The sequence below is a fragment of the Nicotiana tabacum genome, chromosome 1, assembly GCF_000715075.1.
Source record: "Nicotiana tabacum cultivar K326 chromosome 1, ASM71507v2, whole genome shotgun sequence".
NCBI classification, from domain to species: Eukaryota; Viridiplantae; Streptophyta; class Magnoliopsida; order Solanales; family Solanaceae; genus Nicotiana; species Nicotiana tabacum.
Genome location: NC_134080.1, coordinates 14,003,263 through 14,015,873, shown reverse-complemented (window position 1 = coordinate 14,015,873; position 12,611 = coordinate 14,003,263). Strand labels below are relative to the sequence as shown.

The 12,611-nt window shown below is 36.7% G+C and overlaps 1 long non-coding RNA gene across 2 annotated transcripts; it reads left to right on the top strand.

The window, feature by feature from the left end:
* The first annotated feature begins 887 nt into the window (after nt 1–887).
* Nucleotides 888–11,889, top strand: LOC142174478 (uncharacterized). 2 transcript variants are annotated; one of them, XR_012703595.1, is made up of 2 exons: nt 888–1,551; nt 9,903–11,889. It is a non-coding gene; the product is annotated as an uncharacterized LOC142174478 (long non-coding RNA). The 2 variants fall into 2 exon arrangements; XR_012703594.1 differs by having other exon boundaries at nt 9,776–11,889.
* Nucleotides 11,890–12,611: the final 722 nt, after the last annotated feature.

The following is a 12,611-nucleotide window of genomic DNA, read 5'->3' as shown; positions in this document are numbered from 1 at the left end:
CAAGAAACACAAACATTGCAAAACGTAGTACTATACTAGAACTAAAACCATCACTGCACAAAGGATAGCAGTACATAGAAAAACAAACAATAGAACTAAAACCATCACTACACAAAGGATAACTAAAACCAGTTTTTTTCACATGGTTTTCATCTTTTTCAGAACGACAAGACAACTCCATAAAACGTAGTACTATACTACACTTTATGTGTTAAATTTTTCTGCAATAAACCAGCTTTTTTCACATGGTTTTCATCTTTTTCTGAACGACAAGACAACTCCATAAAACGTAGTACTATACTACGCTTTATGTGTTAAATTTTTCTGCGATAAACCAGCTTTTTCACATGTTTTTCATCTTGTAAGCACGTGATTTTTGCCCTACATGAAGATAACTCCTAAAAAATAAGTCAAAATAATTTTTATTGATTTTTTTAGGAATTTTTCCTTTTGTAGTCTCATTTCATACATTTTAATATTTTAAAATCACAATAATAAAATACAAAAATACGCATTTGCATTTAGGATCTAATTTCATATTTTAGGATTAATTAAGAGTTAATTTGTTTTAGAACAAAATAGGAAGAAAATAACAAAAATAATACCTTTTGCATTCTTAGTTCAAATTTGTATCAGTTAGCATTTTAATTAGGAAATCTAATTTTTAGTGTTAATTTTATTTTGGTTTTAATTTAGCATTTAACAAAATCAGAAAATAAAATACAAAATAAATAAATAAAATACAAAAAAAAAAGAGGAAGGTAAAAAGAAATTAGGAATAAAAATGGGAAGAACCTTCCCCAAAAATATTTCCCCCCAAATTATTTCTCCCCACCTAAGACCTTCCCCCCAAAATATTTCTCCACCTAAAACCTTCCCCCCAAATTATTACCTCACATAACACCTTCTCCCCAAATAAAACTCCCCCACACAAAACCCCCCCTTCACATAAAAATCACTACACTCACCCACCTATATAAAAACACACACGAAATTGACATAGGAGGGGGGGGGGGGAAAGGAAAAGAAAAAAAGAAAAGGAAAAGTTGAAAACAAAAAAAAAATTGACCATTTGAGAGAGGAAAAAAAATTTGACACGAAAGAAAAAACGAAATCAAAAAGGGGGACACGAAATAGCAAAACAGAAAAAGAGAGAACGAAAATTGAATGGGAAGCCTTCTTCTTCATTATTCTCAAAAAAGAACCAGAACAAAAAAAAAATCGAGCAAGCCTTCTCTAGCTGGTCTGATTTCTACTGCTTCATTTTTTACAATTTCGGGTGATTTGAGTCGATTTCGGTCTTAAATCGAAGCTGTGTTTTGTTTGCGCGTCGCTGGATCCTTCTCGTCTTCGCGCGTTTCATTTGGCTCGTGAATACTCTGTTTGGTTGGCTGGAAATTAGATTCGAGGTCGCCGGAGGGAGGTACTGCCTGTTGGTTTTTCCGGTTCGACTTTCACTGACTTCGTTTGAAGCTGCATCGATTTCAGATTGTAACTTCATTTCGATCCATGTAATTGCTGCATTTCAATTAATCGGAAAGCTAATTTCAGGTTACCTCCAATCTATTTCATTTTTTTGATCCGATGTTTGTGGTTGTAACTGTTGAGCTGCTATTTTTGGATGAATTCGAATTTCACGAGCTACTGATGACTGTTGATTTCTGAATTGGAACATTTAGATACTAGTATTATCTTCAGAATTTAGTTTAGGCTCAATTGCTAAGTTAATTAAGCAGCAAGCTTTCTCTTATGCTAATCCAATAGAAATAGCTAATCTTATTCTAGTCAACTTCCTCACTTAATGAAAGGAAAATCATATAGGAAGTATGTGAGACGAACTTTCTCGTACAGGAGCTTATGCCTATCCGATTTGCCTCATTTGTTGGTTCATGGAGAAACCAATTTTGTTTGGATGCAGCATGTTTGAATTTCAATATTTGCTCTACAATTAGTTCTCTAATGTATGGTTTATGAGAATAGCGTGACTGTTCTATGTTTGCATTAGTATAAATGTTTTACTCCTTAATAAGCATTGTATTGATCTATTCTAACACAAACAAAGCAAGATTTGCAGTACCAGAAAAGAAAGAATATAATAAAAAAAAAAAAAGAAGAGTACTAGTGGGGATATAAGAGTGGTTTCATAAATTGTCGTTCTTGGTATATGTGGCTTTCTATTGTTCTATATTTTCTTTTTTTGTGCAAATTCATCCTGAATGGTTGATGCTTCCATTGAGTTGTTTTCATTAGCATTAACTTGGAATTGGCAGAATTGTTGTTCTTGTTGCTATGAGTTAGTTTACTGAGTGACGTTAAGACGTTAGCTGGCTGCAGTGTGCTATTGTTATTGTTCTAGATTTTATTAGTGACATTAAGTAGGTAAAATGCAACTTAGCATTTTGTTTTCCCATTCAAATGATTAGAAGTTTTTGTATTGTGTGAAATTAATCTTGGAAGGTGGATAAAACGTAATGATTGTTGAACATTATACAAGAGCTTTAGGCGCGTTTTAATAAAGTTACTTTCTTAAACACAGGTGCGCATTGATGCGACCCAAATTCAAGTCTCGATGAAGTCGAAATGTGTTGACAACCACGGGTGCATTGATTGTGACGTGATTCGAAACACGTTTTCACGACGTCGCAATTCTTTAAAATAAATAATGATAAAAATCGGTTCACGAATAAAAGGCACATAAGTTAGCATGTATTAAAATCGGATAAAATCAAATACAACAGTTAAGCGACCGTGCTAGAACCACGGAACCCGGGAATGCCTAATACCTTCTCCTGGGTTAATAGAATTTCTTATCCGGATTTCTGGTTCGCGGACTGTAGTACAGAGTCATATTTTTCCTCGGTTTGGGATGAAACCGGTGACTTGGGACACCATTAATTTCTCAAGTGGCGACTCTGAATAATTGATAACTAAATCTCGTTCCGATTGTCCTTTAATTGGAAAAACTCCATTATACACCCTTCCGGGGGTGTAGGTAAAAAGGAGGTGTGACAGCTTTGGCGACTTTGCTGGGGACCGAACCCAGAACGTGTTGTTCAGGGTTCAGAATTCGAGCTTATATAAATTGTTGTATTTGATTGTATCTGATTTTCTTACATGTTTTGTGCTGAATGTGCTAAATGTTACCGCTTTGTTATTATCTGAACTGTATATAAACTGTGCCGACACCCTTCTCTCTTCACCTTCGGGGATGTGCTTACTGGTTGAGACTCCCTATTCTGTTAGTGTCATACCTTGAAATAAGAAAGAGGCCGGACAAGTTACTAAGCCGGATGGCCTTTTGGTTCCCGAAAAGTTGCCCCCTCCTCGACTCGAGTCGTCCGCTCGGGTACACAGTCTAGAACACCGACCCAGGTTTTGAACATAGAATAACGTGACTTCATGCCGGATCCCTAGTAGGAACGATTATTTGCATCATGTTGCATTTGACCTAGGGGACTCAACACAGGGGTTGGGCCTGTCTAGGACTAGCAACCTGAAATGAAAAAGACCATCCTAATGCATCCTACTTGTTTTCTGCATCTATTTGCTTCAGACTTGCATGCTGACAGGCTTTTGAATATCGAAAAATTGAGAAAAAGAGAAAAAGAGAAAAAGAGAGAAATAACAGTGTAGAGAGCTAATTGCCTATTTTTTGCCGGAATTTTGAGAAAATGAAAAAATGTTTTAGTTTTAAATAGTTTGTGTTACTAAAAAGAAAGAGCAAAAAACACAGGTCTTTGTTTTAGTTTGGGAAATTAGATTGTTTTAGTATTTGTTGAAAAGAAAAGGAAAAAAAAGTCTTTGTTTTTTTTTTGGGAAAAAATAGGTTGTTTATTGTTTGTTGAAAATGAAAAAGAAAAAAAAAGAGTCGTTATTTTGTCTTGTTTTCAAAATAGAAAAGGAAAAATAATTTGTCGTGCCATGGACAATGAAAAAGAAAAGAGTCTTGTTTTCAAAAAATAGTTCGGTTAATTCGCCCGAACTACGCATGGTTTGATTCTCACAGGGCGTGAGATACGCAGGCAAACCTCATCGGGTCCAACCTCCCCTTTGCAAAAATAACCAAAAAATATCAAAATTTTAATTTTTGTCATACCAGGTGATGCCGTTTTTGTCAAAAATAGCCAAATGTTCCCAAACGGGGCGCCGGAAGGTTGACTTTGCATAAACAGCCACCTTTGGTCGTATTTTGATTTTTGACCCTCACAGCCTTAAAATCTTCGCCCCCGAGGTGCAGGAAGGTCGTGTTTGCAATACCGGGTCATTTATTTTAATTTTGAAAAAACAAGAAAAGAGTCAGTGGTCAAGTGAATACCGTTCGAATTTTTGGGTCAAAGTTGGCATATAGGGGAATGAATCTGTCATTTTGTTTTTGGGTTTGTATTTCTTTTGATTAGAGTATATGGGTCGTTTGATTTTCGAGTCTGTATTGCATCGTTAAGTTGGTCGGTTTTGTCGTTATTATGAAAATGGAAAATTCCAAAAATATTTTATTGTCATTTACTTTTTATTTGCACGAACTACGCCTGGTCTGATTCGTGCGGGGTCACGATACGTAGGTAATCCACATAGGATTCGACCACAACAAAAACAAAAAAAAAAAGAATAAAAAATGGAAAAGATGTTGTTGATAATAAGGACCGATCCAATCCATTCTAACATGTTTTGTTTTGAATTGTGAAGAAAGTTGAGGTGGTCGGTTGTGGTAAGCTAGAAACACAAGATCCAAGGAAAATGATAACTGACATCGAAGCTGTTATGAGTACTCAAGAGACTCAGGGTCAGGGGATTCAACAAGGGTCTAATGTGGTTGAGGAAAATAGAACACTGAAACAACAAATGACCAAAATGCGTCAAGCCTGGGCCAATGGCCAAGGACAGTTTTGTCACGAGTCATGATTTGCTACACAACAAGAACAGTACCACTCTCCCGAGTACCACTCGTACTCGTTTGAGCTTCCTGTAAACATTCAGAAGCCTTCCCGAAAGAGAGTACAAGAAGAAATAACCCAAAGAGTGAAAAGATTAGAACAACGGTTAAAAAACACGCAAGTAATGACATGTCAAAAGAGTGTTGCCTTCAGAGATCTATGCATGTTCCCCGATGTCCACTTGCCGTCTGGTTTCAAGGTTCCCAAATTTGAAAAGTACAATGGACATGGAGACCCCATAGCCCACCTGAAAAGGTATTGCAACCAATTGAGAGGTGTGAGAAGAAATGAATAATTGCTTATAGCTTATTTTGGGGAAAGCCTCACGGGAGTAACATCTGAATGGTTTTTGGATCAGGACACATCTTGCTGGTACGTCTGGGATGACATGGCATGAGCCTTTGTCAAACAGTTTCAATACAACATCGACATCGCCCCATACCGCATTTCCCTTTCTAACCTGAAAAAGAAACCAACTGAAAGTTTCAGAGAATATGCCATGAAATCAAGAGAGCAGGCAGCTAGAGCTAAGCCACCCATGGATGACCACGAGTTAATCACTATCTTTCTACAGGCTCAAGAGCCAGATTATTTTCAATACATGACATCCGCAGTGGGTAAATCCTTCCCGGAAGCAATCAAAATGGTAGAAATGGTGGAGAACGGTCTTAAGACAGGCATAATTATAAGTCAAACAACTCTCAAAGCTGCAGCTCAAGCTGTCCAAATTGAATTTGCTAACACGAATGAGGGGGATGAAGAAATCATGGTGATATCAGGTCGAGAAGAGGTCCTAGGAGAACATCTCGAAGGTATGTGCAGCCTCATCAAGTTTTCCATGACCCCCCAAGCATTACTATCCACCTCCGACCCCCCCATACTCTGTTGATCCATCCCAGTATGTTGCCCAGCCACCAAATCACCCAAGAAAGCGAGCACGAGTATCACAAAATCTCTACCAGCCTCCGCAAAATTTTCAATTACCTTGTAACCCACATCCAAGCCAGGGGTATAGAAGGGAACAAAAGTTGAAAGATAGTTTTACACAAATAGGAGAGTCCTATGCAAGCTTATTTGAGAAGTTAAAAAAACATGACATGATTGCACCCATTCCTCCAAATCAGGTGGACCGACGTGCGAGAAGCTTTGACTCATCTAAAAAGTGTGAATACCATTCCAATGCTCTAGGGCACAATGTGGAAAATTGTCGGGATTTGAAGAGAGAAATAGAAAGGATGATCCAGAAAAATTTGATTCAAGACAGTGGCACCCAGAACATGCCCGGTGACATGGGGTATGAGAATCCTCTTGGGAACTTGTTGACCGAAGTTGAAAATACTGACGCAGATAGTGGTCATGGCAATATGGATGCGAAGCTTAGTGGCTAAAATGTCGTGCTTGGTAATTGGAAAGACGCTCCATTCCTAAGTCAGCTGGGAAGGAGCTTTGGTGGTCCATTTTGCTGTCATTTCTGTTGTCAGGGTTATTTGCAGGGTTGTAATCCGGATATTGTCTTGTGATCAAACCCTCTTATCCTTTCATTTTTGTCTAGCTTGTTTAGTCGTAGTGGTTCGTTTAGTGTTGTCCATGGGTGTTTTAGGTTCATTCTAGGGTTGTACTCCAGTTTGTTTGTTTGTTTTATTATTCGAGTTATTTCATCGTTGTCTAATGCAAATTCCGGTCTTTTGTTATTTCCAATCATTATTCTTCGTTTAGTTCTTTTCTATCATTTTGTTTTGCCTTTGCCAGTTCTAGTGACATGACATGCAAGCATAATTCTCAGTTTGATCTTCAAAAGTTGCGAAGCAACGAGACCATTTTGAAAACGATAGGGGCACCTGAGGAAATAAGAACAGATTTGGACGTTTTGAGATTGTTTGACGCCCGAACCATGTGAAACTGGGGCAGATAGAATATAAAGAAACCCTAAGAGCAAGTTGGCCAAATTGACATGGGGCCGGTCGTGGTAATAAGAGTAAGAGTGTTGCCCAATGGTGCATTATATTTGACAGATGTAGCAGGAAAATGTGTGAAAATGGCCATCAACTTCGAGGCGGTCAGGATATACTATGTGTAATTTCTGTGCATTAATCGTATTGGTTTGCCTTTGGCATGTCTTGAGGATTGAAATGACGAAGGCGTTTTGTTCAGTTATCCAAACACTTTTTTCCATTGTCACCCCTTTTGAGTCGTGTTTATTTTCTTTCGTACCCCTCTTTCAGAATCAATGACACAATTAAGAAACGCAAGTGCCGCAAATAAGCAAATGAAAAGGAAAAAAAAAAGAAAGGAAGGAAAGAGAAAAAGAAAAGAAAGAAAAGAAAAGAAAGAAAAGAAAGGAAAATGAAGGAAAAGAAGAAAAGAAGAACAGAAAAGAAGAGAAAGAAAAATCACAAAAAAAAAGTAATTTCTATGTCGTGAACTATGTATTGACTTGATCCCGAAAGGGTATGTAGGCAGTCTCTCTGAGGTTCAGTCATACCAAAACAAAAATCTAAAAGTCCCCAAGCAAGAAACTGGGGCAGAAATTGTGGTTGTTGTGAGAAGTTGGATTCCGAAAGTTGTAATTTTAACCCATTTTTGAAATTGTTTTGAGCCTTTTATACCCTTTCTTTCTAACCCATCCAAAAGCCTACATTACGGTCCAAAGAAAGACCTTCTGATCAGTCTTTGAGAAATGCCAAGTCAAACAGGTAAGGTAATTTCTGTCAGGGGCAACACTCCGGTCCAAACAAGGAAAATGAAAATGAGAGAATCTTATTGATGAAAATCCTCATGGGTATCGCAAGGTGATGAAAGCTGAGAGAAATAAAAAATGAGAGAGTCTTATTGGTGAAAACCTTCACGGGCACCTTGAGGCGACAGTAAGTTGAGAGAAAGAACGAAATGAGAGAGGTTTGATGGTGAAAACCCTTTGAGGCACTACAAGCCGAATAAGGAATGTGAATCAAATTGGATAAGCGGAGCAATGAAGCCCAGTTTCACGGCAAAAAGGAACAACAAGAGCTGAACATCAGATTTGCTTAACATAATAGGTCGCAGGTGCATATTAAGGTCATTAGAGTCAGTACCCACATCCGATAGGTTTCTACTGTGTAGTTTTCTTGTTAGGAATCATCTCTTTCTATTGTCCTTTACTCTGTTCCTTTTGTTTTGTTTTTTCCCCTTTCTGAGTCTTTTGGTCGTAACAAGTGAGGAATGACTTCAAAATTTTCCACCAGCTTTCCAATTGCACAAAATGGGGTCACAAGTCAGGAAAAATAACAAGAGCACTGAGCTGGTAATAATCAACATACTTTGGGATCCTTATGAAACACAAAGTTTGGTAGATGTCGGTTCAGGAATAATGCAACAGATAGAGGGTATTGGGATTGAACGGGGGAAAAGGGTATTTCAGTGACACAGATGACGGGGAAAGTGGTTAATCAGTAAACATGCAAGACCTTCATGAAGAATCAGTTGTCACAAAAAACATATGGGGTCAGATAAGCAGACTAGAACTAATAATTAAGAGATAGTCGTCAAGAAGGGTGGAAGTTATCAGCTAAGTTTCAAAGATGGCCGGACAACGCAAAGCATGGAAAGGAGAAAAGGAAAGTCATCCCAGCGGGAGTACCACAACCAACCACCGCACTTTTAAACTGACAAAATTTTCTTTGATTTAAAACAGGGGCATGGAAATGTTATTTATGGCAGAAGATATGCTACAGGAGGATTATCAAACTGGGGCAGAAAATTTTCTGTCATGTTGAAATTTTTTTCCGGGTACCCATCTGAAGAACATGAAGGTCAATACAAGTGTTTTTAAAAAAAGAAAAAGAGAGGGAAGTAGTTTTCAGGAAAGAAACACCAGTTCTAAGAAAAGTAATTTTTGGAGGAATGAAACACTAGTTTTTAGGGAAGTGGTTTTTTTGAAGGAGGACAACACCAGTTTTTAGGGAAGCAGTTTTGAAGGAAGATAATTCAAGTTAGTGGGTAGATAAAACAAATTCCGAGGGAAAATGGTTAAAAGAAAATCTTAGTCTGATGAATTTTTCACCTAAGATAAAGAAATCTTAGTCTGTTAAATCTTTCACCTAAGATAAAGAAATCTTAGTCTGTTGAATTTTTCACCTAAGATAAAAATCTTAGTCTAATGAATCTTTCACCTAAGATAAAGGTAGAAGTTGGAAAAACAAAAAGAAGGCATAATTTGGAAAAAAATAAAGGCAGAAGTTGGAAAAGAAAGGAAGGCATAATTTAGATAAAGGCAGAAGTTGGAAAAAAGAAGGGAAGACAGAATTGAGGGAAAAGAAGGGAAGGCATAATTTAAAGAATGGGAGGGCAGAAGTCGAAAAGAAAAAAAAAAGGAAGGCAGAATTTGAAAAGAAAGGAAGTTGGACTTTGGAAAATTAAGAAAGTCGGGATCATACAAAAATGGTCCTAGTCTGATGAATTATCTCCTAGAGTCAAAATCGCAGTCTGATGAATCTTTCTCCTAAGATGAAAATCTTAGTCTGATAAATTTTTCACCTAGGATAAAGATAAAAATAAAGAAAATCTTAGTCTGTTGAATCTTTCTCCTAAGATGAAAATCTTAGTCTGATGAATTTTTCACCTAAGATAAAGATAAATCTTAGTCCGTCGAATCTTTCACCTAAGATGAGAATCTTAGTCAGATGAATTTTTCACCTAAGATAAAGTTTAAATTTTAAGATACATTGCAGTCTTTAAATTTTTAAAAGTTGCATTTCAGTCTTATCACAATTCAAGTTTTAGTTCTTATTAGTATGTGGTAACAAACAACCAGTTTTCCAAACTAGGGCAGAAAGTTATCTTTGTTTTGTCTATTTTTGTGAAGTCAGGAGCCCACCTGGATAATAGAGGAATACATTCAATTTCAAATTCAGCAATCAGGAGCCCGCCCGAAGAACATAGGTGATACAATTCAAATTTTAGTTTTCAATCGATTTTTTTTTTGTCCTTTTGAAGTCAGGAGCCCGCCTGAAGAACAGAGGCATACAATTCAAGTTTCGGATGTCAGGAGTCCGCCTGAAGAACGGAGACATACAGTTTAAATTTTAAAAGTCAGGAGTCCGCGTGGAGAATAGAGACATTCAATTTCAAAATTCAGAAGTCAGGAGTCCGCCTGGAGAATAGAGACATACCGTTCAAATTTTAAGCAATCAGGAGTCTGCCTGGATAACAAAGGAGTACATTCAAGTTCAAGTTCAGCGTCAGGAGCCCGTCTAGATAACAGAGGAATATATTCAAGTCCAAGATTATTCAAGTTCAGAAATTTGGAAGGGAAGGAACAACATCTCAGTTAGCAATTTGAAATGACGACAAGGGATTTCAACAAGAGAACACAAGACAACAAAGCAACAAGAAATACAAAAGCAAGTTTGAAGATTTAGATAGGATTTTGTAATTCGTAGCTTAGGCTAGCTTCTTTTTATTTTGACATGGTGTAATAAGGGAGGTCAGCAAGCAGCAACAACAACAGTCGCAGTGAAATCAGCTCCTGGTAGTCCCAGCTACCAGACACTTCTGAACTACACCTGACTTGATTCCTTTATAGCCAAGGATATGTAGGCAACCTTTGAAGCAAGGTTCGGTCAGACAGTTTTTCAAAAATTGCTTCTCATGGAGTTTCAAATGGGCAAAAATCCCTCACAGTGCTTACTTTATCTTTGCCCGAAAATTCTTCGTGTTTCCGAGCAAAGAGGGTCAGCTGTAAGCACGTGATTTTTGCCCTACATGAAGATAACTCCTAAAAAATAAGTAAAAATATTTTTTATTGATTTTTTAGGAATTTTTCCTTTTATAGTCTCATTTCATACATTTTAATATTTTAAAATCACAATAATAAAATACAAAAATACGCATTTGCATTTAGGATCTAATTTCATATTTTAGGATTAATTAAGGGTTAATTTGTTTTAGAACAAAATAGGAAGAAAATAACAAAAATAATACCTTTTGCATTCTTAGTTCAAATTTGTATCAGTTAGCATTTTAATTAGGAAATCTAATTTTTAGTGTTAATTTGGTTTTGGTTTTAATTTAGCATTTAACAAAATCAGAAAATAAAATACAAAATAAATAAATAAAATACAAAAAAAAAAGAGGAAGATAAAAAGAAATTAGGAATAAAAATGGGAAGAACCTTCCCCAAAAATATTTCCCCCCAAATCATTTCTCCCCACCTAAGACCTTCCCCCCAAAATATTACCTCACATAACACCTTCTCCCCAAATAAAACTCCCCCACACAAGACCCCCCCATTCACATAAAAATCACTACACTCACCCACCTATATAAAAACACATACGAAATTGACACAGGAGGGGGGAAAAAAGAAAAGAAAAAAAGAAAAGGAAAAGTTGAAAAAAAAACGGACCATTTGAGGGAGGAAAAAAAATTAACACGAAAGAAAAAATGAAATCAAAAAGGGGGGACACACGAAATAGCAAAACAGAAAAAGAGAGAACGAAAATTGAATGGGAAGCCTTCTTCTTCATTATTCTCACAAAAGAACCAGAACCAAAAAAAAATCATCGAGCAAGCCTTCTCTAGCTGGTCTGATTTCTATTGCTTCGTTTTTTACAATTTCTGGTGATTTGAGTCGATTTCGGTCTTAAATCGAAGTTGTGTTTTGTTTGCGCGTCGCTGGATCCTTCTCGTCTTCGCGCGTTTCATTTGGCTCGTGAATACTCTGTTTGGTTGGCTAGAAATTAGATTCGAGGTCGCCGGAGGGAGGTACTGCCTGTTGGTTTTTCCGGTTCGACTTTCACTGACTTCGTTTGAAGCTGCATCGATTTCAGATTGTAACTTCGTTTCGATCCGTGTAATTGCTGCCTTTCAATTAATCGGAAAGCTAATTTCAGGTTACCTCCAATCTATTTCATTTTTTTGATCCGATGTTTGTGGTTGTAACTGTTGCGCTGCTATTTTTGGATGAATTCGAATTTCACGAGCTACTGATGGCTGTTGATTTCTGAATTGGAACATTTAGATACTAGTATTATCTTCAGAATTTAGTTTAGGCTCAATTGCTAAGTTAATTAAGCAGCAAGCTTTCTCTTATGCTAATCCAATAGAAATAGCTAATCTTATTCTAGTCAACTTCCTCACTTAATGAAAGGAAAATCATATAGGAAGTATGTGAGACGAACTTTCTCGTACAGGAGCTTATGCCTATCCGATTTGCCTCATTTGTTGGTTCATGGAGAAACCATTTTTTTTTGGATGCAGCATGTTTGAATTTCAATATTTGCTCTACAATTAGTTCTTTAAAGTATGGTTTATGAGAATAGCGTGATTGTTCTATGTTTGCATTAGTATAAATGTTTTACTCCTTAATAAGCATTGTATTGATCTATTCTAACACAAACAAAGCAAGATTTGCAGTACCAGAAAAGAAAGAATATAATAAAAAAAAAAAAAGAAGAGTACTAGTGGGGATATAAGAGTGGTTTCATAAATTGTCGTTCTTGGTATATGTGGCTTTCTATTGTTCTATATTTTCTTTTTTTGTGCAAATTCATCCTGAATGGTTGATGCTTCCATTGAGTTGTTTTCATTAGCATTAACTTGGAATTGGCAGAATTGTTGTTCTTGTTGCTATGAGCTAGTTTACTGAGTGACGTTAAGACGTTAGCTGGCTGCAATGTGTTATTGTTATTGTTCTAGATTTTA